Genomic DNA, 27,120 nt, shown 5'->3' with positions numbered 1-27,120 from the left:
CTATATAAAAGAGGGTCTGTGTGCCACTATATACAAGATCGGGGGCTGTTTGGCACTATATACAAGATGGGGGGCTGTGTGGCACTATATACAAGATGTGGGGCTGTGTGGCAGTATATACAAAGGGGGCTATGTGGCAGTATATGCAAGGGGCTGTGTGACATTATATACAAGTGGGGCTGTGGGGCACTATCTACAGGGGGCTGTGTGGTGCTATCTACTGGGGGCTGTGTGTGGTGCTATCTACTGGGGGCTGTGTGTGGTGCTATCTACTGGGGGATGTGTGTGGCGCTATCTACAGGGGGCTGTGTGGTGCCATCTACAGGGGGCTGTGTGGTGCCATCTACAGGGGGCTGTGTGGTGCCATCTACAGGGGGCTGTGTGGCGCTATCTACTGTGGCTGTGTGTGGCGCTGTCTACAGGGATCTGTGTGGCACTATCTATTGGGACGGTGGTGTAATAGAGGGATTCTTTCATTGATACCTATAATTGGTGTTTATAATTGTCTATTTTACTGCTGGACTTGTAATATTATAGTATATAAAAATGTAATTACAACTAACTTAACATAAGTTATTATTCACTTATGTAGTATGATATATTAGCGTTTTCTGGGGGTATTACTTTTGGTGATCAGATCACCTACAATTGATGGAGACTTGCCCTGCTCCCTAACTGCCCCGCTCAGGAGCTGCCAAGACTTAGAGGGAACATTAGCTATAGGTACTCTTTAAATTTGTTTCTACATGATTTTGGTCTTTTGGGAAACTGAACATTTTGAATTGAAAGAAGAACACACCATGTATATACTTTTTTAATGAAAGCTATTTTAGAAATATATTTTATATTGAATATATATATACATATAATTTCTTGACCTTTTAAGAAGTTACATGTAATGACGGGGTAGGGAGACAGACAGGTGAGCCCTAATCTACCCGCCACTCAGTCCCTGCCTACTTGCAACGGCCCGTCCTAGGTGACGGCGTACAACTGGGCGACGGTCCCTACTCTCACTATGTGCATGACAGACAGACAGACAAGGGTACAAAGAAGCTAAGGGAAAAGGGGCAGATGCCCACGGCAACACCGTGAGCAACAAGAGTAGTGAATGAGCCGAGTCAAACCAGGAGTGTACGAGGTACCAAACACAGAGCAAGAGAGTAGTCAGTAAAGCCAGGGTCAATATGAAGCAGAGGACAAATAGTACAAGCAGCAGCAGCAGAGCCAGGAAACAAGCAGAACACAGGCAAAGGAGAAGCAGGAAATAAAGGTATAAATAGACAGAGGGCGCAATCTAGCTCCGTCTGGCCAGGCTGTGATAGGCTCTCCCACTCCTCAGCCTCCCAGCCTGAGTGGTAGAAGAAGGAGTCACTCTATCAGACTTAGGAGCAGGTGCAGACTGACTAACCACGGGCGTCGACACAGAAGCTGTGTCTGGCAGATCCTTTACAGTACCCCCCCCCCCTTTTATGAGGGGCCACTGCACCCTTTCTAGGTGGACCTGGCTTATTGGGGAACCGAAAATGGAACCTCTTGAGCAATACCCCAGCGTGAACATCCCGGGCGGGTACCCAAGTCCTCTCCTCAGGCCCGCATCCTCTCCAATGGACCAGGTACTGGAGGGAGCCTTGCACCATCCTGCTGTCCACAATCTTGGCCACCTCGAATTTTACCCCTTCAGGGGTGAGAACAGGGACAGGAGGTTTCCTCGAGGGAGCCAAGGACGGGGAGCAGCGTTTCAGGAGGGAGGCATGAAACACGTCGTGTATTCGAAAAGACGGGGGTAACTCCAGTCGGAAGGAGACAGGGTTAAGGACTTCAATGACCTTGTACGGCCCTATATACCAAATTTTTTGGACGGGACTTTAAGGCGCAAATTTTTAGAAGACAGCCACACCAGATCCCCGACCACAAACAAGGGGTTAGCAGAATGTCTACTATCTGCCTGAGTCTTTTGTATGCTCTGGGACACCTCTAGGTTCTTCTGAACCTGGGCCCAGACTGTGCACAGTTCCCGATGAACGACATCTACCTCGGGTTTGTTGGAACCACCAGGTGAAACGGAGGAGAACCGTGGATTAAACCCAAAATTACAGAAAAAGGGGGAGACCCCTGACGAGTTACTGACCCGGTTATTAAGGGAAAATTCAGCGAGGGAAATTAAGGAGACCCAATCATATTGACAGTCAGAGATAAAACACCTTAAATATTGTTCTAGAGACTGATTAGTCCTCTCAGTTTGGCCATTAGTTTCAGGATTAAAGGCCGAGGAGAAGGACAGATCAATCTCCAACTTCTTACAGAAGGCTCTCCAAAACAATGAAACAAATTGTACCCCTCTGTCAGAAACAATATTGACAGGAACCCCATGGAGACGCAGGATGTGTTTGACAAACAAGGTAGCTAACGTCTTAGCATTGGGTAGTTTCTTGAGGGGCACAAAGTGGCACATCTTACTGAAGCGGTCTACTACAACCCACACCACCGACTTGCCTTGAGATGGAGGCAAATCGGTGATAAAATCCATGGAAATATGGGTCTAAGGTCTCTGGGGAATGAGCAAAGAACATAGTAAGCCCGCTGGTCGGGACCTGGGAGTCTTGGACCTAGCACAAATTTCACAAGTGGCGACGTAGGCCTTAACGTCTTTAAGCAACCCAGGCCACCAATAGTTTCTGGCAATGAGGTGCTTGGTACCCAGGATGCCTGGATGGCCAGATAGTGCAGAGTCATGATTCTCCCTGAGTACCCTTAGCCGGAATTGCAGGGGAACAAACAGCTTGTTTCAGAGGACAAATAGTACAAGCAGCAGCAGCAGAGCCAGGAAACAAGCAGAACACAGGCAAAGGAGAAGCAGGAAATGAAGGTATAAATAGAGAGAGGGCGGGAGCTAGCTCCGTCTGGCCAGGCTGTGATAGGCTCTCCCACTCCTCAGCCTCCCAGCCTGAGTGGTAGATGAAGGAGTCACTCTATCAGACTTAGGAGCAGGTGCCGACTGACTAACCACGGGCGTCGACACAGAAGCTGTGTCTGGCGGATCCTTTACATTACATTTCTCTGAACAACTTTATCTTATGTGTCATTTGTAAGGAAATAACTGATTTTGCATATTCTTATGTTTAAAAGGTTTAAATGGTCAGATTCTTCTCACTACAACCAAGAAAATGAACACATTAAAAGGTATTGCCACAAAATCAATATACAGCACATCAGTAAGTGTTTGACTCCCTACAGCTCCACCAGAGAGGAAATTAAGCATAACACAGTGCCCATTCATATCAAAGGGTTGTCTTTGTATTGCAGGACAGAACAGATTCTTCAGAGCTAGAGATATTCTTTGTAACCACTCTTCTCTCCTACCAAGAGGTCAGGATCTTAAACAGAGGACACCTTTGATTTCCTCCGAATTCCCTATTACGGTGTATTAAAATGGGTTTTCCCATTTAAGAATGGGGAAAAAAACTTTTTCAGGTATATTCTATTGTTGGGTATATAAACTGTTGCTTACCATTTAAATAGCTACTTCTGTTCAGTATTTTCAGACAGTGGTTTGAAAAATCTTATTATGTTGGGCATGGCATTACCTCTATTTGTAAGGGTTAAACTGTAGTGTTTTTGGAGGCTGATGTTTAGGTAAACTTGCGCGTTTAAAGTTAAATAAAGCAATAGGCCAGATGACATCCACCCAAAACCCCTTAAAGAACTCCAATTTGTGATTGCTTTACCTTTAACTGATTTTTTAACCAGTCCCTTCTAATGATGATGTTCCAGATGATTGGAGAAAGGTTAATGTTGTACTCATCCATAAGAAAGGTGGTAAAGAAGAAGCCGATAACTACGGGCTATTAACATCTGTAAGATGTAAAGTAAGATTAATGGAAACGCTTCTTAAAAAAGAGGATAACCAACCACCTAAAAACCATCAACCTGTTGAACCAAAAAAGACATGACTTTGCTAAGAGTAGATCACGTCAAACGTAAACATAAAAAGGTCATACATGAGTTATTGAAATTTGGACTTAAAGGGGTTGGCCACTATATATAATCTTGACTAATGTGTGGGAAAGGGGGATACATCCAACTTACTAATATATTGTCATTAGCAGTTCTGCACTGTTTCTTCACATTGTAAAGACAGGCATCCTCGTTAGTTATATCTTCTTCTCTGACAGATCCACATCTCACATCCATAAGATGGCCGCAGCTGGAGGATCATGCACCACGACTACTCCATCAGTAATTTCGCAAATACCTTTTCGCAAACATTGCTCAAACTTTTATATTAAGTAGCCAAGCCTTTTAGTCACTGGACAGCTCAAAGGATTCAGGGGTGGGAATCAAATTTTTAACAACAGGTTCCCTGTTTTGCAGACAAAGACATACGCCCCAGGGGGGAGGTTGTTTTACGGTGTATTGCGCCATTGAAAATGATTCTTAGAAAATAAAATAAAACAATTACAATAATCCAAATACCCCCTACATTTAAGTGGACTCTAAATAAACAAATTCCCTGTCCAGAATGTTTTAGTGTGGATTGCCACATATGTATATAATTACATAAGCGTACATACCTACCGACACAGTATATTATTCTCACCCATTACGTATAGACCTATATGCGCACATTCAATATCCTAAGTGTACTCAGCCCATTTAGTTAGGCTGTGCACATGAGAAGGGGGGAGGACAGTGCAGCGTGCACAGTAAGCCACGATGGATCTGGCAGCTAATGCACAGATATGGTGCCAGGACCAAGCTCAATACATATATACTGTGCCAGAACAAAGCTCAGTACATAAATACAACACCAGAACAAAGCTCAGTACATATATACAACACCAGAACCAAGCTTAGTACCTAAATACAACAACAGAACTAAGCTCAGTACATATATACAACACAGAACCAAGGTCAGTATATATACTAGTCATTCTCAATGTATTAGAATATCATCAAAAAGTTAATTGATTTCAGTAGTTCAATTCAAAAAGTGAAACTCCTATATTATATAGATTCATTACACACAGAGTGATCTATTTCCAGCATTGTTTTCTTTTAATGTTGATGATTATGGCTAACAGTTAATGAAAACCCGAAATTTAGTCTCTCAGAAAATTAGAATATAAAGTAATTAAGTAAATTAAGTAATTAAGAAAAGATTTTTAATACCGAACTGTTGTCCTACTGAAAAGTATGTAGAGTATATGCACTCAAGACTTGATTGGGGCTCCTTTTGCATGAATTACTGCATCAATGTGGCGTGGCATGGCGGTGATCAGCCTGTGGCACTGCTGAGGTGTTATTAAAGCCCCGGTTGCTTTGAGCCTTCAGCTTGTCTGCATTGTTGGGTCTGGTATCTCTCATATTCTTCTTCACAATACCCTATAGATTCTCTATGGGGTCTAGGTCAGGCGAGTTTGCTGGCCAATCAAGCACAGTAATACTGTGGTTATTAAACAAGGTGGTCACGTTTGGGTGCATGGACCCACTGGGCCGTACCACCTTGACGGTATGGCAGCTGGCCAACAGGACGCATGTCACAGTCTATAGTTTGTATTGTTTACCTGTGGCTGCTCGAAACAGTAGCAATGACAGGCTCGGCTGGGACTTAGTTAGCAGGCAGACGTCAGGCCTGTTGTAGCAGGACAAGTGTGGAATACAGCACAGCACGACTACAGCTCAGCACGGCACTTGACCAGGTAGCACGGGATACAGGATACAGGTACAGGAACGGGGAACACTGGGAACTTGAAAACACTAGGAGACCATTTGCTTAAACAAACTTAGGGTACAACAAGAATGCTCAGGCATGGGAGGAAGGGGCTGAGCCCTTCTTATAGTCCAAGGTGCTCATGGGCTAATTTTACATTAACCTCAGGTGCCTGCGCTGGCCCTTTAAGTGCAGGCACGAGTGTGCGCGCGCACACTACGAGACCCGGCCGAGGTAAGCGGAAGTGATTTGTGGCGTCTCCTGAGGAGGAGGCTGGGGCCAGCGCTCGCAGACCCATGGATGCGGTAGTCAGGAGGTGAGTGAGCCTGACGGCCTGCAGCTATGGACATGACACAGGTATTGGTACTTTTAGCAGTGTGGGCAGGTGCCAAGTCCTGCTTGAAAATGAAATCAGCATCTCCATAAAGCTTGTCAGCAGAGGGAAGCATGGAGTGCTGGAAAATTTCCTTCTAGATGGCTGTGTTGACTCTGGACTTCATATAACACAGTGGACCATGACATGGCTTGCCCAACCATCATTGACTATGGAAACTTCACACTGGACCACAAGCAACTTTGATTGGGTCCTCTCCACTCTTCCTCCAGACTCTGTGACCTTGTTTTCTAAATGAAATGATAAATTGTCTTTGTGAAGTTTCCACAGTCAGTGATGAAGCAACCTGGGCTTCCATAACACCTCAGCAGTGCCACAGGCTGATCGCCTCCATGCCACGTCGCATTGATGCAGTAATTCATGTAAAAGTAGCCCCGACCTTCAGTAGGCCAACATTTCAGTATTAAAAATAATTTTTGAAATCGGGGTTATATAATATTCTATTTTTCTGAGACACGAAACTTTGGGTTTTGATGAACTGTTAGCCATAATCATCAACATTAGAAGAGAAATGTGCTGGAAATAGATAATTCTGTGTGTAATGAATCTATATAATATAGGAGTTACACCTTTTTTAATTGAATTACTGAAATAAATTAACTTTTTGATGATATTCTTATTCATTGAGAAGGACTAGTATACAGCACTAGAACCAAGCTCAGTACATATACACAGCACGAGAACCAAGCTCAGTACATATATATGTATGTTTTGAGCATGGTTGTTCTGATATACTGTATATGTACTGAGCTTTGTTCTGGTGCTGTGTATATGTACAGAGCTTTGTTCTGGTACTGTATATATGTATTGAGCTTGGTTCTGGGGCTGTATTTATGTACTGAGCTTTGTTCTGGTGCAGTATATATGTACTGAGCTTTGTTCTGGTGCTGTGTATATATATATACTGAGCTTTGTTCTGGTGCTGTATATATGTACTGAGCTATGTTCTGGTGTTGTATTTATGCACTCAGCTTGGTTCTAGTGCAGTATATATGTACTGAGCTTGGTTCTGGTGTTGTATTTATGTACTAATCTTTGTTGTAATGCTGTATATATGTGCTGAGCTTTGTTCTGGTGCTGTATTTATATGTGGAGCTTGCTTCTGGAGTTGTATATAGGTTCTGAGCTTCTCTTTGGTGTTGTATATATGTATTGAGCTTGGTTTTTATGATGAATATAACTCCAGAACCAAGCCCAGTACTTATATATATATATATATATATATATATATATATATATATATATATATATATATATATATATATATACAGCACCAGAACCAAGCTCAGTACATATATACAGCACCAGTACAAATACTGTTCAGTACAGAGATTATTTGCAAATTTAGTTTAACCCCTGCCACATAAGTTTGTACAGCATAAAACTACAGCTCACAGTATAGCCCGAACGATGGTAAGGATATGCTGGGAGTTGCTGTTTCACAGAAAAGAATGATACACACATAATCTCACTGCAGATCATACAGAGTCTACAGTACTGAGCAGTCACAGGGAGAATAAACATTTACATTTAGTGACTCACTGGTGACGACTTCTCAGATTCTAGTCGTTCTTTTTTTCTTTACTTGTCTATCTGGTCCAGACCTCTATGATGCCTCCTGTCCATGACATATTTCTCTGGAAATGGGTCAGTTTGCTGCTCAGCTGTCTTTGGAAGCTCACATTTTCAACATTTCTGCACCTATAAACGAAGAGCAAATTCTTATGGTGCCACTCTCTATGCCCCTAAATATAATAGTATTATACACTGTGTCCCCGAATATAATAGTGCTACACACTGTGCCCCTGAATATAATAGTACCATACACTGTGCCCCTGAATATAATAGTACTATACACTGTATCCCTGTTTATAATAGTACCCTACACTGTGCCCATGAATAAAATTGTGTCAAACACTGTAAAGTAATGCACCAAACAAAGTGCCCCCTGTAGATAGTGCCCCTCATAGAGCCTCCTGTAGATACTGCCCCTCATAGAGCCCTCTTTAGATAGTGCTCCCAGTAGAGCCCTTTACAGATATTTCTCCCCATAGAGCCCTCTGTAGATAGCGCTCCCCATAGAGCCTTCTGTAGGTAGTAGTGTTCCCTGTAGATATTGCCCCCTGTACCGTTCCCTGCAGACAGGGCCCCCTGTAGCATTCCCTGTAAATAGTGCCCCCTGTGGCATTCATATTAGTGCCCTCTGTAGCATTCCCTGTATAGTGCCCCCTGTAGATAGGGCCCCCTGTGGCATTCACTGTAGATAGAACCCCCTGTGGTGTTCCCTGTAGATAGAGCCCCCTCTGGCATTCCCTCTGTGCCCCTGTGGTGTTCCCTGTAGATAAGTTCCCAGGTGGCGTTCCCTGCAGATAGGGCCCCCTGTGGCATTACCTGTAGATAGAGCCCCCTGTGGCGTTCCCTGTAGACAGAGCCCCCTGTGGTATTCCCTGTAGTTAAAGCCCCCTGTGGCATTACCTACAGGGCCTCCTGTGGCGTTCATTGTAGATAAGGCTCCCTGTGACATTCTGTGGCGTTCCCTGTAGATGGGGCCCCCTGTGGCATTCCCTGTAGATAGAGCCCCCTGTGGTGTTCCCTGTAGATAGGGCCCCCTGCGGCATTCCCTGTAAATAAGGACCCCTCTATAGTCCCCTGTAGTTACTGTTCCCTATATAGTCCCCTGTAGTTAGGTCCCTATATAGTCCCCTGCAGTTAGTGTTCCCTATAGTCCCCTGTAGTTAGTTCCCTATATAGTCCCATGTAGTTACTGTTCCCTATATAGTCCTCTGTAGTTACTGTTCTCTATATAGTCCCCTATAGATAAGGCCCCCAACGCTACCCACAGTAGAAGGAAAAGAAAAAAAAATTATATTCTTACCTGTCCTGTTCTCGCTCCGTCCTCCAGCGACACCAGTCCTCCTCCAGCGGAACGACAGCCTCATCACTAAAGCGCCAAATGGCGAGGCATCCTGTGCCTCACCAGGGCAGCGCTAGGCTACTCAATTGTATCCGCGTCCTAAGGACGTGGATACAATTGAGTGCAGGGGACTGGTTCAGGTTACCCGCTTCACCCGGTTCTGCGAACTGGCTGTAATTTTAACAACTGGTTTGGGAGAAGCCAGGGCGAACCGGCCGGATCCCACCCCTGAGTGGATTCGAAGTTGGCTAAAAGATAGATATCGAGTATTGATATTAATTGTGTGCAGTCTAAATGGAGACTAGTTGGAAGTGGGATACCACAAGGAAATAAACAGTAAGTAAATTTAAATATGCCCGGAATAAACATATATCTATCCTAAGGTAAAAATAAAAAGAATCAATATAAGGGCAGACCAGATGGTCCATGAATAAGTCAGCTTCTCTCCTTCAATCAGTGACACCGATGACCATTACACACGACACATGACCACTACAATGACTACTACACACGACATGTCATCGCTGAAGGCCAGGATATAGAAACCGTCAGGGGACCAGTCTAGCATTACAAGGGGAGCTACATATAGTGTTTTTATTTTTTATGATTATTTTAAATAGCTTTTTTTTTTCACAATTGTTTTCACCTGCCAATTTTGCTGTGAATCCCTGGTAATCACCAACAAATCCGCAAACCATTCTGTGTTAAAAATTGACAGTTTTAAAACTCTGCACGGCAGGTCAATTTTTTCGCTGAAAATTTCTGCAGTGTGTGGCTGCGATTTGCTCACGTTGCTGCTATTGTATTCCGCTACAGATTTTTCATCCGCAAATATTTCCGATCCGGGCTCGTTGAAATAAATGTACACAGCCATGTGCACGGCGTGTGATTTGCGGGTAGCCCGCGGATGACACTCGCGGCGGTCCGAGACGCAAATCATGGGCCGTGCACACCATTACGGTCGTGTGCATGAGGCCTTAGTGATAGAAAGCTGCTAGGTATTAAGAGAGTTAGAACACGCTTGTATGAATATATTCTCAGAACAGAAAGATGTAGACACTGTCGTTAAGTAATAACTGTGATTGCAAGCCTTAGCAAGATAGAAACAGTGTAACAATTTTACCCGTCACCTCAATATTTAAAGGGGTAGTACTGTGTCAGCAAATTTATGTTGTTTTTTTGTACAATAAAAAGTTATACCGTTTTCCAATAGGTGCACGGCTCGTTAGAAGATACAGCTCTGATACACCTACTGTAACTGTAACGAGCTGTGCACCTGTGTGTCCATCACATGACCAGGACAGAATTTTATCCACTGAAAGCAAGCAATGAATGTTCCCACTGAATATCAACAAGCAGAGATCTTGAAAAACATGAGGAATTAATAGAGAAAGTTTATTGGAAAAATGTCTAACTTTTAATTATACAAGAAATAACATAAATTTGATCAAACCGGACAAGCCCTTCAAAGTAATGGATGAAGGATGTCACTGGACTATGTCACTGGGCCTGTGCTATGTCAATTAGTTTCTAAGGATAAACAGCAAAGCATTTGTATAAAGGAACAAAGAACTCCTGGAGCTCGGCATTATAAATTAAAGTAGATTTAGTATGAAACCACTATACATTTTACAGTTTTATTACAGCTTGTATCACTGATTTGTAATAATTAAACGACCAAAATGTAAATGTTGTTCTGCCACTGATGAAAAGATTTAATGACATTTGAATACAAGCAATAAGCTCAAGTATCGGAATTATCATATAACAGTCTACAGTCAGTGGGAGGTATTTTGATGCATTAATATATGCAAAAACCCAAAATGTGTGCAACTTTAGTGTTGAAGTATACCTGCAAGTTAAAAAAAAAACTATAAAAATCCAGGAAAGTTAATCTCATAGCTGTTTATTATTATTATTATCATTATTATTAGAATCATTTGCGCTTGAAACATTATTTCTAGTGCTAAATATTACTGTAGTAATAATAATAATAATACAAATATAGACTTGATTCCTTCAGTTCAAGTAGTTAAATTCAGAGGCTACTGTTCTAAGAAATGCTGGTGGTTCTATATATACCAAGGCCATCTAGTGGCTTTAGTTTGCATGAAACTTTCAAGATTACACATTATAGCAACAGCTGCCAAAGTTTATTTTAACAGGTGGAAAACCAGTTGTTCCCTTACTGTAGGATTTGCATATGAATGTTTGGTGTATGTATTGATATATTCCCACGATCATACTATTTACAGAAGCATGTTTGAGTTCCAAACATCCAGGCAAAATGTGACATTTTTATTTTGCCATTTCTTTCTGCATACATAAAATGGCAACATTTTGGCTCATAGAGTGAGACTTTCACTATTTGAGCTGAAACACCGACATTTTTTTGTATGCACAATATAATGGCACAGTAAAAAGGCAAACTTTTGCATGAATGATATTCTCGACTTTTAGGTCTAGGTCTATGGATTTTACATATTCTCAAGGTGTGGTTGTCTGGCCACAGAATATGTGCCACACTCCCACTCTACTCCCTAAGATAACACCCATAAGGTATAAATAAATGGATGATTGAATGGTCCAAGGGGTGGATGTGTTACCAAAACTTCAGAGGAGGACCCAACTTTATCAGTGCCAGGGAAGGAAATGGCAAGTTGCGATGCTTTTCTCATTTCACTGGTAGCAAATGTCTTTTGGAGACTATGTGCCCACCAGATCAATGTGAACAGAACAGAACCTGTAAACACCTACCAGGCAGAGTTTCCACTACATTCTTGTCAGCAGTTTTTCAATATTCTACAACTTATTTTAGTTTAGACTGTGATGGAGCCATCACACCTGTATATAATATTAATTTGGTTGTTCTCTTGAGCTTTCCATTATTTTAAAAAAAGAATCATGTTTTGTTGTCTGTTCTATAAAAATTCTGATTCTGTGTTCTGTTTACTGTATAAAAGTTGCATGTGTACATAAAAAATCCTTACAAATAGTACAAATCTTTGTACTTTTCTAGTGGCGACCACCATGTCACTGATATCAATCTTTTGCAGTATTTTCTTCCTCTTTTAACTTGTGGATGTTTTCTTATGATTATATATAAATATATAGTGTATATATTGTTCTATTAAAATATTTGTATTCCATAAAAGGATATAACACAGGATATGACATAAATGTCATATGACAGCCAACTTGCTCTGACATTTCCCATAAGTAACTCCCAAAGGCTAGCAAAGAAAGAGAAGCAGAAATGTGCAGCTATCTCTCTATTTAATCTCTGCCTGGATATTGTGGCAGGCTGCTCACTCACCAGTCAGGGGGATCAGGGAACTTCAATTCTTCCTATAGGACCCCTTTCATCAGACGTTTATATTATGTGGGAAAAAAAATGTAATTACATTTTGACTACAGTCAATTCCAGTATCACACTCGTTCTAAGTAATACTCACAAGAGTCCAGGAAGCTGAAGTCTATTCTACTATTTGTCAGGGTTCTCACGAACGAAAAAAGTTAAATTTCCAAACAACATGAGTTACAAAGCCGCATGGAAGGACGCTCAGCTCTGTTCTGCCTTGTTCTATGCCCAGCACCTCTTTAATGACTTTTAGGGGAAGTATTTTAATACGATGCTTGTTGAGATGTGTAAGTACTTAACATGCTCACACTAACAAACTACATTTCTTACAAAGTTAGAAACTCTTTGAGGAGAATGACTGGTAATGCGTATGTCAGCTAAAGGAAAGAAAATAAAATGAAGTTTATATTTGAATATTTAAATTAAAATTTTGGTATCTTTATCCTGTTTGCAACGCTTTAAATAAAACAAATTTACATTTTTTTTTTTTTTTGGACTGGTCTAGTCAAAGTCCGCAATGCAAGGACTTGAAATAAGGAGAAGTTCATGTACAAAAATCCGTCAAAGTGTGAATTGAAGCAATAATGAAAAAATAATGGTCTAAAGTTTCTCAACAATGGTGTAAAATGTTTAGTTAAAATGATTGCTATGAATTGTGCAAATCAAGGTATTATGTTTACTGGAACAGTTAAACATAAAGACGTTAAAAAAAACCAAGTCAGTAAGGTTGTTTAGTCATTTAGTATTTTATTTGATCTAAGGTTATTGAGTTTGACATATAGGAGAGGGCAATAGGTAGGGGGAATATATATATATATTTATTTATTTCTATTTTTTATATAATCTTTATAAATTATATTAGGGTTAACTTCATGTAATGTACTAAGAGTATATTTCTTTGACATATAGTATTTATTGCTTATGTCTCAAAATTAATTTATCTTGTGTAACCCCTATGCTGAAATAAGGAGGCTTTTTTTTTCCCCATTGCATTGAGTGTTGGATGATTGGATAATGTGAACATCAAAGGAACTGTTCATTTAATTTTAAGCTGTAAAGTTGTCTTTTACTTTATTAACTTTCAATCAATAAACAAGCAGTTTGCAAATGTAATCAGGAAATGCTTCCAATTGGCTAACAATGTATCAAAGCCAATGCTTCAAGGCAACAGCAAGCTGTAACAAGCAGTTTATTACCAGTAGCTGTTACTGACATTAGTCAAAACCAAGAAAGATAAAATGGAATAAGAAATGTAATGCTGGAAGAGCCTTGGGCGCTGTGTTCTCTTCTTCCTTTTGAAAACGGCAAGCCTGTCTTTGATATGATAACAAATATAAACTGTTTAAAAACACGAAATGCGGAAAAAACGGAGACTAGTCTGTCATAGAGTTAAATCCATCCAGAGTGACACACAAACAGTAGTAACATCCAGCGGATATATGTTATGGAAATATTTTGAATTGGATTTACATGTGAGAAGATCTCGTTTTGATTGTCTGATTTAGTATATTGTAATAGCTATGTTCATAAATCAAGTATCAATGTAATCTGACATAAATATATAACATTGCATTAGAATTAAAAATAAAATTATACAATATTATAGGTTTCACTATTTGACATTGAAAATCTAAAGAGACTGATATGGTCTAAAATGTGTTATTCATTTTTATAATTATATTTATACTATAAGTAAACTACATTTTATGTGAATGTTTAAAATTTTTAAAAGAGCATTATAATGATAGACGTATAAGGCTTAAATATTCATAGTTGTTTACGCAAAATGTAATTGCTTAATAAAAAATAGTGTAGAAAAATATATATTTTTAAATTGTATGCCATGGATTTGGCTGCAGTAAAATCTGCATGTTTTACGTGCAAATTTGGATGCCGATTTGGATGCGAATTTGCCATGGAATTGCTGCAGATTTAACTCTTGGCATTGCAAAGTGTCAAATCTGCAGCAAATGACATCCAAATCAGCACGTAAAATATGTGGATTTTGCAGCTATTTTGCTATGGCCAAATGTGGCCTGTGGCTCACTGCTAGTATATTTTTCTACCATACACAGGATGATGAATTTGAGACAACGCAGAGACATATTAGTAGGAGAGGCTAAATAATTATTAAATATAGTGATCCTTCTCCCAAGCGCTATTGTAGCCGAAAGGGAAAACACAACAGTTAAGAACACAGCAACGTACTGTGCAAAGCGTATGTACACACGGCTTATTTTCGGCCGAAAAAACGGCCGCGTAAAAAAATGCCTGCGAAAAAGAAGTTCCATGTCACTTCTTGGGCCGTTTTTGGAGCCGTTTTTTATTGACTATAGAAAAACAGCTCCAAAAATGGCCTTAAAAAATACCGCAAAAAATGCGAGTTGCTTAAAAAATGTCTGAAAATCAGGTGCTTTTTTCCCTTGAAAACAGCTCCGTACTTTCAGATGTTTTTTTATTAAGCGTCTGAACATACCCAAATACTTCACAGAATGAAAATGCAGACAGCAGTGGATTCTCCTTCAGTGGGCTGCAGCATTTGCTTGACCTTTCCAGGTGCTGACTGCCTCTGGCCCTGTCCTTACCCATAAATAAATATTGTAAAAACAATTAAAGTGTTTTGTAGTATTAAAAATAAAAATCCAAGTTAAAAAAAAAACACAAAAATTGTATTTTATACAATGAGAATTGCTTTATTATAGCAAAAAAATTTAAGAAAAGCTGTACAAAATTGGTATTACAGGGTGCTGCAATTGTGTTATTTTTTTCATCCCTGCATTCCAAAAGCCATCATTTTTTTTCTTTTTCCATCCATGTAACTGAATGAGGGCTAATTTTTTACGTGATAAGTTGTGTTTTTAGTTGCACCCTTTTGGGCTGCATGTAATATATTGAAAAAGAATTATAAATTTTTTTATGGGGGGTGGAAAAATAGCAACACCGCCATAGGTTTTTGGGTTTTCTTTTTACAGTGTTCATCATGTGGTATAAATAAAATGTTAACTTTATTCTGCAGGTCAGAACGATCTTTTAAATTTATATATTTTTTTATTTTTCACTTCTTTTGCACACTAAACACTTTTTTTTAAATCATGTTTTGTGCTTCCATATTCTGAGAACAAAAACTTTTTAATTTTTCTGTTGACTGTATGATGGCTTGTTTTTTACAGTATGAGTAATGATTTAATTGGTAGTATTGTGGGGTACATATGACTTTTGATTGCTTTTTATTCTATTTTTTGTAGAACGGGATTGACAAATACGCCATATAAGGCGCAGTTTTTAGCAAGAATAAATCTTGCTAAAAAGTCCCTGCATCTTATAGTCGGCAGTCAAGAGACCCGGCAGCGCCGGGCCCCCTGACCGCTCCTTGCTTAACCCCTTCCAACCCGTGATGTGCCGGCACATCATGGAGCAGGGAGGGGATGATGCGCTGAGCCCGCTCCATACACTGCAGGTGTCAGCATCTGACACGCTGCTCTAACGGCCAGGAACTGTAATGGCACTGTTCCTGGCCTTTTAACTAGTTAAATGCCGCGGTCAATAGCGACCGCGGCATTTATAGTGGTTTTCCCATGAAGGACATTTATGACATATCCACAGGATATGTCATAAATGTCAGATAGATGCGGGTCCCACCTTTGGGACCCGCCTCTATCCCTAGAACGGGGCCCCCTAAACCCCGTTCTATCTTACCTGGCTCCATTGTCTTCCGGCCATTTCCTTGTTACATGGTAGAGTTACGGAAACAGCGTAACTTGCTAAGCTATGCAGTTTCCGTAACTCCCATAGAACTAAATAGTAGTTACGGAAACAGCGTAGCATGCTACGCTGCTTCTGTAACTGGCATTTGCTACTATGGGAGTTATGGAAACAGCGTAGCTCAGTGAGTTATGCTGTTTCCGTAAGTCATCCATGTATTGAAGTGCATTGTACCAGTGATCTAATGATCGCTGGTTCAAGTCCCCTAGGGGAATTAATAAAATGTGTAAAAAAAAAAAAAAAAGTTTGATACATTTTCAGGAGTGTAACAATTTTTTACTAATTAAAAAAACAAAACCTTTTCCCATTTTTTTCCCCAATCACAATGTAAAAATAAAAAAAGCATAAAAAAATGGTATCGCTGCGTCCGTAAAAGTCTGAAACTATTACAATATAGCATTATTTGACTCACACAGTGAACGGCGTAAAAAAAAATTAATTTAAAACCCCAGAATCATTGTCTTTTGGTCACCCGAGCGCTAAAAAGAATGAAATAAAAAATGTTAAAAAAATCGTATGTACCAAAAAAATGTTGCTAATAAAAACTACAGCTCGTCCCGCAAAAACTAAGCCCTCACACCGCTCAAACGATGGAAAAATATAAGTTATGGCTCTCAGAATGTGGTGAAATTATGTTTTTTTTAACCAATAGTTTTTTCTTTGTAAAAGAAGTAAAATATTAATTCTTTCCCTATTTTCTGTTGTCGAAAACCTGGGTGCATCTTATAGTCAGGTGCGTCTTATAGTCCGAAAAATACGGTAATAGCTATGCTGGCAGAGAGGCAGAGATACACACCAGCATGTTCTGGTAAATGTTATATCTCCCCCCAATGCTAGATTCACAGCTGCACTGCTTGTTACTGCTGTACGAGGTCCTCCATGCTGCTGCTGCTTCTGAGAATGTGCTAACGAGAGATAGAGAAGCAGGATGTCTAAGTGGAAGGATCACTAACATCTTACGCAAGAATTGGCCGATTGTGTCTAAAGGACATAGTGGGATTGCAGCATTTACTGCACCTCCTATTATGTCCTACTGAAGGACGAGGAATATTAAGGATTTACTAGTGAAATCAGATCTAGGGAGTAAGGCGAGTGGTAGACCTTTTTCTGTCCACCTAAAAAAGGTAATTTTCCTTGTTTAGGCTGTTGCAATTGTAAGAATATTATCAAGGGTGATCACTTTTATCACCCATATACAGGTGTAGAATTTCGGATTAAACAATGCTATACATGCAATTCCAATTATGTCATTTACAAGATAGTATGTCCTTGCTCATTGATCTATATAGGAGAAACTACCATGCCAATTAAATTAACCCCTTCCCGCCGGATCACGTATATATACGTCATTAAAATCGGTGGCTTACCGCCTTTTCACGTAAATGTACGTCATGGAGATGAAGCTGGCTCAGGAGCTGAGCCAGCGACATCACCGCCGGGTGACAGCTGTATGTTACAGCTGGCACCCTAAGGTATCGGCCAGGACCGGAGCTAGCCTCCGATCCGACCGATTAACCCCTCACATGCTGCGTTCAATAGAGATCGCAGCATGTGAGGAGTTTATAGCCACCGGCACCCATGCAACGTGATCGCTGGGTTGCCGGTGGCCGCAAAGGCGATCGGAGGGCTAATGCTTACCTCCCGATCAGCCTGTAATGGAATCCTCCTATGCCCCGTCGTCGGCGGGGCCCAGGAGGCTTCCGGTAACATCGGCAAGATGGCGCCGGCTCAGCTTCCGGCTCAAAAGCTGAGCCGGCGTCATCAGCAGTGGGTGTCCGCTGTATGTAACAGCGGACACCCCGATCTATCGCCAGGAACCGGAGCTAGCTCCGATTCCTGGCATTAACCCCTTCGATGCAGCGATCCATTGTGATCGCTGCATCCTAGAGGTTTGTAGAAAATCGGCAGCCTTGCCATGCGATGGCAAGGCTGGCGACTGCTACCATGGCAACAGGAGCCCTAACAATGGACTCCTGTCTGCCATTACGTAAGCTGATTAGGCCCCGCCCAGAGGCGGAGCCTGATCGGCTTGCTGTCAGTGAACAACTGACAGTTCCAATACATTGCGCTACATAGGTAGTGCCATGTATTAGAACATCAAACAAACAGTTGGACATTCAAGTCCCCTAGTGGGACTAAAGAAAAGTGTAAAAAAAAGTGTAAAAAAAGTAAAAATAAAAGTTGGAAAACATACAATAAAAGTTTCAAATAATAACACAAAACACAATCGCCCTTTTTCCCTTATCAAGTCATTTATTATTGAAAAAAATAATAAAGTCATACATATTTGGTATCGCAGCGACCGTAACGACCTGAACTATAAAAATATGATGTTATTTATCCAGCGCAGTGAACGCCGTAAAAAAACAACTCAAAAACACTGCCATAATTACTGTTTTTTTGGTCACTGTCTTCCAAAAATTGAAATAAAAAGTGATCAAAAAGTCGCATGTATCCAAAAATACCGAGTAAAAGTACCGATAAAATCTATACCTCGTCTCGCAAAAAACAAACCCTCATACAGCTCCATCGATGAAAAAATGTAAAAGTTATGGCTCTCGCAACATTGCGACAGAAGAAATACATTCTCTTTCCAAAAGTAATTTTATTGTGCAAAAAGTTATAAAAAAGTTCTATAAATTTGGTATCGCCGGAATCGTACTGACCCGCAGAATAAAGGTAACATGTAGTTTATAACGTACGGTGAACGGTGTATATAAAAAAAAAAGTGGCACAAGCTGGTCATGACATATTTGACACTGAATTGGCATATCTAGGGAACATTTTAATTTGTACCTTCCGCAGCGCAATCATTTATGGAAAAGACCTGTGGGGTGAAAATGCTCACTACACCTCTTAATAAATGCCTTGAGGGGTGCAGTTTCCAAAATGGGGTCACTTCTCAGGGGTTTCTTTTATTATTTCACATCAAAGCCTCTGCAATTGTGAACCAATACTTTATAAGTCGCCAAATTAGGCCTCAATTTTACATGGTACTCTTTCACTCCTGAGCCCTGTCGAATGTCCAGGCAAAAGATTAGGGCCACATGTAGGGTGATTCTAAAACAGGGAAACACCGCATAATAATTGAGAGCTGTCTTGTTATGGTGGCACAAGCCGGGCACCACATATTGGCGTATCAAAGGAAAAATTCCCATTTTCATTCTCCCACATCGTGTGCACACGAATTTCTGCAAAACACCTGTGGGGTTAACATGCTCACTACACCCCTAGGTGAATACCTTGAGGGTGTTGTTTCCAAAATGGGGTCACTTCTGGGGGGGATCCACTGTTTTGGTCCCACAGGGACTTTGCAAATGCAACATAGCGACCAGAAACCAAATGCAGCAAAATCTGTACACCAAAAGCAAATGGCGCTCCTTCCCTTCTGAGCCCTGCCGTGTGCCCAAACAGCATTTTACGACCACGTGTGGGGTATTGCCGTACTCCAGAGAAGTTGCTTTACAAGCGTTGGGGTTCTTTTTTTCCTTTATTTGTTGAGAAAATTAAAAATTTGGAGCTAAAGCTACGTCTTATTGAAGAAAAAGGATTTTTTTTATTTTCACTGCCCAATTCTAATAAAATCTATGAAACACCTGTGGGGGCAAAATGCTCACTACACCCCTAGATGGATTCCTCAAGGGGTGTCGTTTTCTCAATGGAGTCACTTTTTTGGCGTTTTCACTGTTTTGGTACCTCAGGGGCTTTGCAAATGCGACATGGCCTGCGCAAACCATTCCTGCTAAATTTGAGCTCCAAAAGCCAAATGGCGCTCTTTCCCTTCTAAGCTCCGCCGTGTGTCCAAACATCCGTTTATAACCACATTTGGGGTATTGTTTTACTCGGGAGAAATTGCTTTACAAATGTTGTTGTGCTTTTTCTCCTTTAGTCCTCGTGGAAATTAGAAAAAATTAGCTAAACCTACATAATCTTTGAAAGAATGACTATTTTTATTTTCACGGCCTACTTCCAATAATTTCTGCAAAAAACATGCGGTGTAAAAATGCTCACTATACCCCTAGATAATTTCCTCAAGGGGTGTAGTTTCCCAAATGGGGTCACTTTTGGTGGATTTCCACTGTTTTGGCACCGAAAGAGCCCTTCAAACCTGACATGGTGCCTAAAATAGGCCGGTGCTTCAGTCCATTACCACACTAGGGCCACATGTGGGATATTTCTAAAAACTGCAGAATCTGGGCAATAAATATTGAGTTGCGTTTCTCTGGTAAAAACTTCTGTGTTACAAAAAAAATAGAATAAAAATGAATTTCTGCAAAAAAAAATGAAATTTGAAAATTTCACCTCTACGTTGCTTTAATTCCTGTGAAACGTTTAAAGGGTTAAGAAACGTTCTAAATGCTGTTTTGAATACTTTGAGGGGTGAAGATTTTAAAATGGGGTGACTTTTTGGCGGTTTCTAACATATAAGGCCCTAAAAGCCGCTTCACAACTGAACTGGCACCTGTAAAAATAGCCTTTTGAAATTTTCTTGAAAATGTGAGAAATTGCTGCTAAAGTTCTAAGCCTTGTAACGTCCTAGAAAAATAAAAGGATGTTCAAAAAACGATGCCAAACTAAAGTAGACATATGGGGGATGTTAATTAGCAACAATTTTGTGTGGTATAACTGCCTGTCTTACAAGCAGATACATTTACATTTAGAAAAATGCTAATTTTTGCAATTTTTCACCAAATTTTGATGTTTTTCACTGGTAAATATTGAATTTATCGACCACATTTTTCCACTATCATAAAGTCCAATGTGTCACGAGAAAACAATCTCAGAATCGCTTTGATAGGTAAAAGCGTTCCGGAGTTATTACCACATAAAGTGAAATATGTCAGATTTGAAAAAATGGGTCTGGTCCTGAAGGCCAAAATGAGCTTGGTCCTGAAGGGGTTAAGGATAAATAAACATAAGAGTACGATCAGAAAGAGGATGCTAGAGCTGCCAATACCAAAACATTTCACTGAAAATAACCACCAACTCAATCAATTGAGATTCAGAGTTATAGACTTGGTTCCAATGCCCAGGAGAGGTGGGGATAGACATAAAATGCTTATAAAGAAGGAGCTGAGATGGATCTATGAATTAGATACCCTGCAACCAAGGGGACTTAATTTAGAATATAACGTACCAGGCCTTTGATTCTTCATTACTTTGTTTTTACATTTGTTTTAATAACACGTTTTTACATTATTTCTAGGTATCTGATGTTCACTTAGATGTTTACTAATATATTGTATGTTCATAGGTACTGGAGATTATGGATATGATATGGGGATTTGCTTACCGCACAGCAGTGATCCCAACGCCGAGAGAAAGAATTTAGATTGAAGTAACGAATGTGACTATTATTATTTCCTACCACCTCCCTTTTTCCATGATCTATGAGATCATTATGACCTTTACATATTGTGCTCCCATATACAATAAATTATGAACCAATTTAACTGAAGTGGATGTTTATTTAATATTATGCTTTGATGCTGTACTACATATGATGAATACTTCCCTGTAACTTTAGACTTGACCTTGATGGTAAGAAGGAGTTCTTTTTGGCTGTAATATCTAGATTTCAGGGTGGAAATACATATGCCCACTCTTGAATAGTTACAAGCATCTCTAAGCACACGGTTATAAGTACAGAGTGCTGAGTTTAACGATATAACGTCCCTCCCACTCGGATTCTATTGGTGGAGTATGGTCATGTGACCTATTTGCCTGGTTATAGCGTCTCTCGCTGTAACAGACTTTGGGTTTGATATATACATAATTTGATCGGTTTGGCTGACAGAACATTGGATCAAGTGTTGAGCTGGGAATCGGAGGCTAGTGTATGGATCTCCCTGCTTTATAAACTTTAGGATTTGGCCAATAACATTATGGCAAAACTAGGCATGAGAATCACTTTGGGACATGCGCAGTACGACTCGTGGAGGCGATGCTGGGAGCTGTGGTGCGATGAGCGATTCTCTTTTCCTTTTCCAGTCTTTTACAAGTAGGTTTGGGGATGTGCAATTCTAAGTTTGTGTAAAGGATCTGCCAGGCACAGCTTCTGTATAAACGCCCATAGGTAATCAGTCTGCACCTGCTTCTATGTCTGTGAGACTGACTCCATCTTCCACCACTCAGGATGGCAGGCTTAGGAGTGGGAGAGCCTATCACAGCCTGGCCAGACGGAGCTAGCTCCCGCCCTCTGTCTATGTATACCTGCCTTTCCTGTTCCTCCTTGCTTGTGATTCTTCTCTGTTGGTTTCCTGGCCCTGCTGCAGCTTCTTGAACTACTTGTCCCTGCTTCGTATTGACCCTGGCTTACTGACTACTCTCCTGCGATGCGTTTGGTACCTCGTACACTCCTGGTGTGACTCGGCTTGTTCACTACTCTCCTGCTCTGCGTTTGGCACCTCGTACTCTCCTGGTTTGACTCGGCTCGTTTACTTCTCTTGTTGCTCACGGTGTTGCCGTGGGCAACTGCCCCGTTTCCCTTTTGTTCTGTGTTCCCTTGTCTGGTTGTCTGTCATGCACTTATTGAGTGTAGGGACCGTCGCCCAGTTGTACCCCGTCGAATAGGGCGGGTCGTTGCAAGTAGGCAGGGACTGAGTGGCGGGTAGATTAGGGCACTTGTCTGTTTCCCAATCCCTGTCATTACATAATCACAAGCCCATATACTTAGTCTACCCTGGTCCCTGACACTACTATGGACCCCCTTGAGACCCTGGCTCAGCAAATGCAGGGTCTCTCCCTACAGGTCCAGGCCCTCGCTCAGAGGGTCAACCAGCCTGATGCTACCATGGTAGTGCCCCTCACCTCACCTCTTGAACTCCACCTCAAGTTGCCTGACCGGTTCTCAGGGGACAGGAAGACTTTTCTCTCCTTTCGGGAGAGTTGTAGGCTCTATTTTCGCTTAAAACCCCACTCCTCAGGTTCTGAGAGCCAGCGGGTGGGTATAATTATGTCCCGGCTCCAGGAGGGGCCCCAAGAATGGGCCTTCTCCTTGGCTCCTGACGCCCCTGAACTTTCCTCCGTTGATCTTTTCTTTTCTGCTCTCGAACTCATTTATGACGAGACTGACAAGATTGCCTTTGCCGAGAGTCAGTTGGTGACCTTACGTCAGGGTAAGAGACCTGTTGAGGAGTACTGTTCTGACTTTAGGAAGTGGTGCGTAGCTTCTCGGTGGAATGACCCTGCCTTAAAGTGCCAGTTTAGGTTGGGTCTGTCGAACGTCCTGAAAGACCTGCTAGTTAGCTACCCCTCTTCTGACTCTCTAAACCAGGTTATGGCTTTAGCGGTACGACTTGACCGACGTCTCAGGGAACGACGACTTGAACGTCTTGGTGTTTTCTCCTCTGACTCCCCCATGATGCCTCCCGAGGTCCCGTTGCTTCGTTCTTCCATGGAAGACTCGGAGGTACCTATGCAACTCGGGGCCTCCGTGTCCCCCCAACAACGCAGAGAGTTCTGCAGGAAGAATGGTCTCTGCTTCTACTGTGGGGACGACAAGCATCAAGTGAACAACTGTCCTAGGCGTAAGAATAAGCAGCCGGAAAACTTCCGCACCTAAGTTATCATCGGGGAGGTCACTTGGGCGCACAGGTATTTCCTCTAAACATGAAACGTAATAAAATCTTGCTTCCCTTCCAGGTCTCTTTTGGTGGTAGGTCTGCTACCGGCAGTGCCTTCGTGGATTCAGGGTCTTCTGCTAATATCATGTCTGTGGAATTTGCTATGTCTCTAGCTATGCCTTTGATTGATTTGACTAAACCTGTCCCGGTAGTGGGTATCGACTCCACTCCTCTTGCTAATGGTTATTTTACTCAGCATACCCCCGTTTTTGAACTCCTTGTTGGCTCCATGCATTTGGAGCAGTGCTCTGTACTGTTAATGCAGGGATTATCGTCCGATTTGGTTTTAGGCCTTCCCTGGTTGCAGTTGCATAATCCCACGTTTGACTGGAATACTGGGGGTCTTACGAAATGGGGTAATGAATGCATGACGTCATATTGTTCTGTTAATTCTATTTCTCCCCCTGAGGAGGTGAACACGCTACCTGAGTTTGTTCAGGACTTCGCTGATGTTTTCTCTAAGGAGGCCTCCAAAGTGTTACCTCCTCATAGAGAATACGATTGCGCAATCGAATTGGTACCAGGAGCTAAGCTCCCTAAGGGTAGGATATTTAATCTCTCTTGTCCCGAACGTGAAGCCATGAGAGAATATATCCAGGAATGCCTGGCCAAGGGTTACATTCGCCTCTCTACTTCTCCGGTAGGTGCTGGCTTCTTCTTTGTAGGGAAGAAGGATGGTGGTCTTAGGCCATGCATTGACTACCGAAACTTGAATAAGGTCACTGTGAGGAACCAGTATCCCCTTCCTTTGATTCCTGATCTCTTTAATCAGGTTCAGGGGGCCCAATGGTTCTCTAAGTTTGATCTACGGGGGGCTTATAACCTTATCCGCATCAAAGAGGGGGATGAGTGGAAGACTGCGTTTAACACGCCCGAAGGTCATTTCGAATACCTCGTCATGCCCTTTGGGTTGTGTAATGCTCCCGCGGTCTTCCAGAATTTCATAAATGAGATTTTAAGAGACTACCTGGTGGTATTTCTTGTAGTGTACCTTGATGACATACTCGTGTTTTCCAAGGACTGGTCCTCCCACATTGAGCATGTCTGGAAGGTGCTCCACGTCCTTCGGGAAAACAAACTGTTTGCGAAGACCGAAAATGTGTGTTTGGGGTGCAGGAGATACAATTTTTGGGTCAAATCCTTACTCCTCATGAATTCCGCATGGGCCCCGCCAAGGTCCAGGCTGTGGCGGAATGGGTCCAACCTGCCTCCCTGAAGGCGTTACAGTGCTTCCTGGGGTTCGCTAATTATTACAGGAGATTTATTGCTAACTTCTCGGTCATCGCTAAGCCTCTTACGGATCTCACTCGCAAAGGTGCTGATCTCCTTCCCTGGCCTCCTGAGGCTGTCCAGGCTTTTGAGGTCCTTAAGAAGTGCTTTATCTCGGCCCCGGTGCTGGTTCAGCCCAACCAAATGGAACCATTTATCGTGGAGGTTGACGCGTCCGAGGTGGGAGTGGGGGCTGTCTTGTCCCAGGGTACCAGGTCCCTCACCCATCTCCGTCCCTGTGCCTACTTCTCCAGGAAGTTTTCACCCACTGAGAGTAACTATGATATTGGCAACCGCGAACTCTTAGCCATTAAATGGGCATTTGAAGAGTGGCGCCACTTCCTGGAGGGGGCTAGGCACCAAGTAACGGTCCTTACCGACCACAAGAATCTGGTTTTCCTAGAATCTGCCCGGAGGCTGAACCCGAGACAAGCTCGATGGGTGTTACTTTTTACCAGATTCAACTTTTTGGTTACCTATAGGGCTGGGTCTAAAAATATTAAGGCTGATGCACTGTCGCATAGCTTCATGGCCAGCCCTCCTTCGGAGGAAGATCCTGCTTGCTTTTTGCCTCCAAGTATAATCATTTCCTCTATTGATTCTGATTTAGTCTCTGACATTGCGGCTGATCAAGGTACAGCTCCCGGGATCGTGTCAATCGTGTCTCCTTCCGACTGGAGTTGCCCCCATCTTTTCGAGTAGACGACGTGTTTCATGCCTCCCTCCTTAAACGCTGCTCCCCGTCCTTGGCTCCCTCGAGGGAATCTCCGGTCCCTGTTCTCACCCCTGAGGGGGTAGAATTCGAGGTGGCCAAGATTGTGGACAGCAGGATGGTCCAAGGCTCCCTCCAGTACCTGGTCCATTGGAGAGGATACGGGCCTGAGGAGAGGACTTGGGTACCCGCCCGGGATGTTCACGCTGGGATATTGGTCAGGAGGTTCCACCTTCGATTCCCCAATAAACCAGGTCCACCTAGAAAGGGTTCAGTGGCCCCTCATAAAAGGGGGGGCACTGTAAAGGATCTGCCAGGCACAGCTTCTGTGTCAACGCCCATAGGTAATCAGTCTGCACCTGCTTCTATGTCTGTGAGACTGACTCCATCTTCCACCACTCAGGATGGCAGGCTTAGGAGTGGGAGAGCCTATCACAGCCTGGCCAGACGGAGCTAGCTCCCGCCCTCTGTCTATGTATACCTGCCTTTCCTGTTCCTCCTTGCTTGTGATTCTTCTCTGTTGGTTTCCTGGCCCTGCTGCAGCTTCTTGAACTACTTGTCCCTGCTTCGTATTGACCCTGGCTTACTGACTACTCTCCTGCTCTGAGTTTGGTACCTCGTACACTCCTGGTTTGACTCGGCTTGTTCACTACTCTCCTGCTCTGCGTTTGGCACCTCGTACTCTCCTGGTTTACTCGGCTCGTTTACTTCTCTTGTTGCTCACGGTGTTGCCGTGGGCAACTGCCCCGTTTCCCTTTTGTTCTGTGTTCCCTTGTCTGGTTGTCTGTCGTGCACTTATTGAGTGTAGGGACCGTCGCTCAGTTGCACCCCGTCGCCTAGGGCGGGTCGTTGCAAGTAGGCAGGGACTGAGTGGCGGGTAGATTAGGGCACTTGTCTGTTTCCCAATCCCTGTCATTACAGTTTGTTGTTATATGCATATCCTATGAAACACTGATGACACTTTTTTACGGAGGGGGGATTGATAACTTATGTAACAACCACTAATTGATAAGACACCTGTGTGATTACTTGTGGGATGCATTATTATTGCAATTGGTGATATTGTACCATGTTATATTTTGTACTTACCTATTTAAGATTATGTTCTTAGACCTTGTATTAGGCTTGAGAAAGACCCTCTGTGTATTACGGGTCAAAACTTTACTTTTCTTTATGTGATGCTTGACGAATAGAGAATATTTTTATACACCGAGAGACGTGTGCTGCTGTTCCACTATTTCTACTTAAAGGATCTTTGTTGGGAAAGTTTGAATCTGAGCCCCCTTAAAGAAAGGATTCCATCGGGCCAAAATCTTCATCATATTTTTTCCACCAATGGTGAGTTTATCAAACAAGCTAGAGACCTGAGA

Source organism: Rhinoderma darwinii, chromosome 3 (genome assembly GCF_050947455.1).
Source record: "Rhinoderma darwinii isolate aRhiDar2 chromosome 3, aRhiDar2.hap1, whole genome shotgun sequence".
Lineage (NCBI taxonomy): Eukaryota > Metazoa > Chordata > Amphibia > Anura > Rhinodermatidae > Rhinoderma > Rhinoderma darwinii.
The sequence above is the reverse complement of the archived record's forward strand: the minus strand, read 5'-3'. Positions refer to the sequence as shown.